Source organism: Molothrus aeneus, chromosome 12 (genome assembly GCF_037042795.1).
Source record: "Molothrus aeneus isolate 106 chromosome 12, BPBGC_Maene_1.0, whole genome shotgun sequence".
Taxonomy (NCBI): domain Eukaryota; kingdom Metazoa; phylum Chordata; class Aves; order Passeriformes; family Icteridae; genus Molothrus; species Molothrus aeneus.
This window is the reverse complement of record NC_089657.1, coordinates 18850669-18856668: the sequence shown is the minus strand read 5'-3', so window position 1 is coordinate 18856668 and position 6000 is coordinate 18850669. Positions and strand designations below refer to the sequence as shown.

The 6000-nt window shown below is 54.3% G+C and overlaps 1 protein-coding gene across 1 annotated transcript in view; it reads left to right on the top strand.

The window, feature by feature from the left end:
• The first annotated feature begins 1100 nt into the window (after window positions 1-1100).
• The window catches only part of VGLL4 (vestigial like family member 4), a 96551-nt gene continuing 91651 nt past the window's right edge, over window positions 1101-6000 (top strand). Inside the window, exon 1 of the mRNA XM_066557856.1 lies at window positions 1101-1137. The gene's annotated coding sequence lies outside the window, so the exon portion shown is untranslated. The remainder of the gene's footprint in view (window positions 1138-6000) is intronic.

Sequence of the window (6000 nt, the reverse complement as noted above, 5' to 3'; positions counted from 1 at the left end):
CAGGGGTGGAAATGGGAATATTCCAGCTTTGTGCAGCGGGGCAGGGATGGAAATGGGAATATCCCGGATTTGTGCAGCAGGGTAGGGATGGAAATGGGAATATTCCGGCTTTGTGCAGTGGGGATGGGAGGGAAATGGGAATATCCCGGCTTTGTGCAGCGGGGCAGGGGTGGAAATGGGAATATCCCGGCTTTGTGCAGCGGGGCAGGGGTGGAAATGGGAATATCCCGGCTTTGTGCAGCGGGGCAGGGAGGGAAATGGGAATATCCCGGCTTTGTGCAGCGGGGCCGGGAGCTCCTGCCCTGCAGGAGGAGGGGAGAGGAGCACTTTGGTGGCCAGGAGGGCTCGGCTCTGCTCTCACCCAAAGCCGGCAGCTCCTCCCAGGCTGAGCGAGTCACGTCGGGAGAGGAATTCAGTCAAACCCCGCTGGAGAGCCAGCAGTAAACAGGAAAGTGCCGGAGCTGCTCCCAGCGATTCCCGTCAGATGGGATGTGAGCCCATCCATTCACGGCAGCTCTGACGCTCCTCACTCGTGCGTGTTTCGGTGTGCCTGGGGACACCGAGCCGCTCTGTCACAGGCTGTGACAGCGTGCTTTAATTCAAAACGCGTTTCTGCTTTTTAAACAGTGCTTTGGCCTTGAGAGAGGGGTTTTGTTGTTTTCCTGGAGGTTTAGTTTAGTGCTGTTTCCCTGTAGTTTTTCCTGCGGGGGGAGAGAAGCAGCGTTGTCCCCGCCCGCGCTCTCCTGTCCCCGGTGTCGCTGCCGGGGCTCGAACCCGCGACCCTCCGGCCCCGCGTCCCTCCTCCCCGGGGCGGGGCCCGCGCGCTCCCTACCTGCGAGGATGTGACGTCAGCGCCTCATTACCCTAATTGCGCTGACGTCACGGGCGGCCGGCCAATGGGGGCGGGCGGCGCTCCCCACCTGCTCGCCGCAGAATTCCCTCATTCCTGGGATTCCTCGGCGGGCCCGCGCAGCCAGTGGGGCCAGCGCCGCCGGCCCAGCCGAGCCCAGCCGAGCCCAGCCTGCCCCGGGCCCGCACCGCCGCCGCTGCCTCCGCCCGGCCCGGCCCGGCCCGGCCCGGCCCGCGGGGCGCCGCGGCCGCGCTGCCGGCACCGGCACCGGCACCGCCCGGAGCGCGGTGAGTGCGCGGGGACAGCGCGGGGACAGCGCGCACAGGTGGCCGCGGGGGCGGAGAGAGCGGCGCTGGCGGGCGGGACGGGGCTGGGACAGAGCTGGCACAGGGCTGGGACAAAGCTGGGACAGAGCTGGGACGGGGCTGTCCCGGCCCGTCCTCTCCGCGCTGCGGGGCTTTCCCCGCGGGAGCCGCGCCGGGCCGGGCGCTGCCGGCGGCCGGGGAAGCTCCCGGTGCTGTCGGGAGCCAGGCAGGGAGGGAAGCGCTCCCCGTGTCCGGAAAGGGACCCGCTCTGCCCGTGGCCCGAGAAGGACCCGCTCCCCATGGCCCGAGAGGGACCCGCTCTCCCCGGGGCCGGTCCCGCTCTGTGCCCGTGGCCCGGTCCCGGTCCCTCTCTCTCTCCCCGGTCCCGCTCTCTGTCTCTCTCCCCGGTCCCGGTCCCTCTCTCTCTCTCTGTCTCCCCGGTCCCTCTCTCTCTCTCTCTCTCCCCGGTCCCGGTCCCCCCTTCTCTCTCTCTCTCTCTCTCTCTCTCTCTCTCCCCGGTCCCTCTCTCTCTCTCTGCCCGGTCCCGCTCTCTCTCCCCCCGTGCCCCGTCCCACTCAGTGCCCGTGGCCCGGTCCCTCTCTCTCCCCGGTCCCGGTCCCTCTCTCTCCCCGGTCCCGGTCCCTCTCTCTCTCTCTGCCCGGTCCCGCTCTCTCTCCCCCCGGTCCCGCAGGCAGCAGCTCCCGGCAGGATCGTGCCTGGGGGTGTCACAGCGCCGCTGTCGCTGCCGGAGTCTCCGCTTGGCTCCCGCCCCTCTGTTTTTCCTGCAGGGAAAATCCCCGGTGCCGCACGGGCAGCGGAGGTGAAAGCTTCCAGAACGCGTCCCAGGAGCGCTGTGCAGGCTTCTGGCGCCGCATCTTTTCTATTCCCTGGGCAGGGGTTTTTCTGTAGCCCTCAGCGCCGTGGTGTTCCCCAGATGGGATCAGCAGTAATTAATTCCCTGAGTTAAGCTGTCCACGCCAGTGCCAGTGCATCCCTTTGCTGAGAGTGGATGAATGGGAATTTAACACCATTCCACGGGATTGGAGAGCCCATAAAGCCAGCTCACTTCCTTTCTGCTGTGTTGGTGCTTCAGGATTATCAGGAACAAGAAATAATGGCCATTTTTAAAATTACCCCAAAGAGGACTTGGCTCTGATCAAGAGTTCCAGGATTTCTCCTGCAGGGTGATTTATCTGGTTAGTTTTTCTCTGAGTTTGTTTAAAGAGTGCTCCTCCCGGAGAAGCAAACTGCACGTTGGGAAACCTGAGTGAAACTCTTTGCAGGCAGTGAGAAGAGAGAACCCTTAGATCCAAAACTCTATAAAATTGGGCAGCAATATCCCTCTCCTGCCTTAATGATAAACTTTTTAAAGTCTTCTCTCCAGACTTGAAGGCCCTTAATTTGTATTTTCCTATCTGTGAACTTGCAGGACCTCTAATGTGGAATGTGTTTTGCTTAAATTCTCTACATCTCTTCTTATTGATACACAGTTACAATCTGGTTTTTGGGGATCAGGCTGTGAGGCTTTTGGGCTTCAGTTACAAGAACTGCTTTGATTCACAAGTGAGATACAGATCTGACCTGCTAACTCTTGGTAGAATTTGGGCCTGCCTGTTGCACATTTGCATTTTCCCAGTTGTTGGTAGAATTTGGGTCTGCCTGTTGTACATTTATTTGCATTTTCCCAGTTGTTGGTAGAATTTGGGTCTGCCTGTTGTACATTTATTTGCATTTTCCCAGTTGTTGGTAGAATTTGGGCCTGCCTGTTGTACCTTTGAATTTTCCCAGTTGTTGGTAGAATTTGGGCCTGCCTGTGGTACATTTGCATTTCCCCAGTTGTTGGTAGAATTTGGGCCTGCCTGTTGAACATTTGCGTTTTCCCAGTGACCTGCCTGTGCTGGAGCAGTTGTGCTGAGCCCCCAGCACGCTGTGGGGAGCAGGGATGGATGGATGGATGGATGGATGGATGGATGCTTTGGGGCAGGATGGATGGATGCTTTGGGGCAGGATGGATGGATGCTGTTGGGGCAGGGATGGATGGATGGATGGATGGATGGATGGATGGATGCTTTGGGGCAGGGATGGATGGATGGATGGATGGATGGATGCTGCTTTGGGGCAGGGATGGATGGATGGATGGATTCTGTTGGGGCAGGATGGATGGATTCTGTTGGGGCAGGGATAGATGGATGGATGCTTTGGGGCAGGGATGGATGGATGGATGGATGGATGGATGGATGGATGGATGGATGGATGGATTCTGTTGGGGCAGGATGGATGGATTCTGTTGGGGCAGGGATGGATGGATGGATGGATGGATGGATGGATGGATGGATGGATGGATGGATGGATGCTTTGGGGCAGGGATGGATGCTTTGGGGCAGGGATGGATGGATGGATGGATGGATGGATGGATGGATGGATGGATGCTTTGGGGCAGGGATGGATGATGGATGGATGGATGGATGGATGGATGGATGGATGCTTTGGGGCAGGGATGGATGGATGGATGGATGGATGGATGGATGGATGGATGGATGGATGGATGGATGGATGGATGGATGGATGGATGCTTTGGGGCAGGGATGGATGGATGGATGGATGGATGGATGGATGGATGGATGGATGGATGGATGCTTTGGGGCAGGGATGGATGGATGGATGGATGCTTTGGGGCAGGGATGGATGGATGGATGGATTCTGTTGGGGCAGGGATGGATGCTTTGGGGCAGGGATGGATGGATGGATGGATGGATGGATGGATGGATGGATGGATGGATGGATGGATGGATGCTTTGGGGCAGGGATGGATGGATGGATGGATGGATGGATGGATGCTTTGGGGCAGGGATGGATGGATGGATGGATGGATGGATGGATGGATGGATGGATGGATGGATGGATGGATGCTTTGGGGCAGGGATGGATGGATGGATGGATGGATGGATGGATGGATGGATGCTTTGGGGCAGGGATGGATGGATGCATGCATGGATGGATGGATGGATGGATGGATGGATGCTTTGGGGCAGGGATGAATGGATGGATGGATGGATGGATGGATGGATGGATGGATGGATGGATGCTTTGGGGCAGGGATGGATGGATGGATGGATGGATGGATGGATGCTTTGGGGCAGGGATGGATGGATGGATGGATGGATGGATGGATGGATGGATGGATGGATGGATGGATGGATGGATGCTTTGGGGCAGGGATGGATGGATGGATGGATGGATGCTTTGGGGCAGGGATGGATGGATGGATGATGGATGGATGGATGGATGGATGGATGGATGGATGGATGGATGGATGCTTTGGGGCAGGGATGCATGGATGGATGGATGGATGGATGGATGGATGGATGCATGCATGCATGGATGGATGGATGCTGTTGGGGCAGGATGCTCTTCCTTCCCTGCTCAGGAACCCCTCTGTGGGATGGGGCCAGATTTTAGACCCACCCTAGAGCAGAACTGAACACCCAGGAGTGCTGCTGAGATCTGACAACCTGCTATAAAATTAACCTGGGAACTAAAATAGGATAGAAATTATCTGTACAGACAGGTTCATTAAGAGCATCCACACCACAAACCATCAGTTTCTTATTTACACACGAGCAGCTTTGATAACCTTGTGAGCAGCTCCCTATTTCAGGGGTTAATTGGTTTGTTTAATTGGTTTCAGGTTAATTGGTTTGTTTCCAGACACACCTGGAAGTTTTCTGTTGGAAAAGGGAGCCTTGGCTCAGTTTTTTTACTGTGCTCAAATGTTTCATAATAAGTTTGCAGCAGATTGGGTAACACATGGGATGCTCTGAGTGAACTTGTAGGTACAAGACAAGGTCAGCTTGGACTTTCCCACCTTAAATTTCTTAGCTTTGAAAAATTACTAGTAGTTTGCTTCTTAAAATGTTGCCTTGTTAAGGGGGATTTGTGTACAAGACAACAAAAAGCACAGGGTAAAATACCAAAGCTCTGCTTTAAGCTTATAATTTTCTATGTGATGAGTTAAATTGTTGTTTCTGGTTGAAGATTTACCTGTTCAAACACGTTTTCCACATGCATAGCAAGCATGGTTTAAAGAAACCCCAAAACAAGGGATAAATACATTAAAAAAAAAAAATAAAATTGATATTTAGCCAAATAGGCTGAAGTTACTCTCAAGATTTTGAGTTGTAAATAGGGAATGATCAGTGCTGCTTGGCAATCATGATCTAAAGTGAGCACTTACACATTTTAGCTGAAGGAATTTACATGTATTGTGCCTATTTGAGAAAATTCTTGATTACAACGTGCCCATCATTGTTCTCATTCATGGGGCAAATATGCTTTACTCTCTCCTGGCATAAAAAATAAACCACGTTTACCTATTCTGCTTTATCCTCCTTCCCTGGGTGGATTTACTGGTTGTGCTGATCAGTTGTGTCTGGATTTCCTCTTCAGTTTCCCTCTCTTCCATTGAAATCAGCAGAATCTGTTTCTCCTTGGCATTTCTGGCCATGAATTTGGGCAGTTTTGGGGCTGTCTCTCCCCCGCTGGGAGCTGCTTTTGCCCACTCTTTTCAATTCACCTTGTTTTCCCTGCTCTTGTCTTTATCTACACTTGGCTCTTGATGCTTTCTCGAGTGTCTTGTTACTCATGAATTGCTTTTTCATTGTTGCAATTAGTGGGCTTTGTTTATTAATCCTGCTCTCCTCCCTTCAGTGTTATCAGTGTGATTTCTGCAGGTGGCAATTCAGCTTTTCCTGGCCCTTTCTCTCTCCTGCAGGTGCAGCTGTGTCCCAGCAGCTTTGAGGCTGCTCTTGGTGTCCCTCAGGTTTGCTGCTGTTCTGGCAGTCCCAC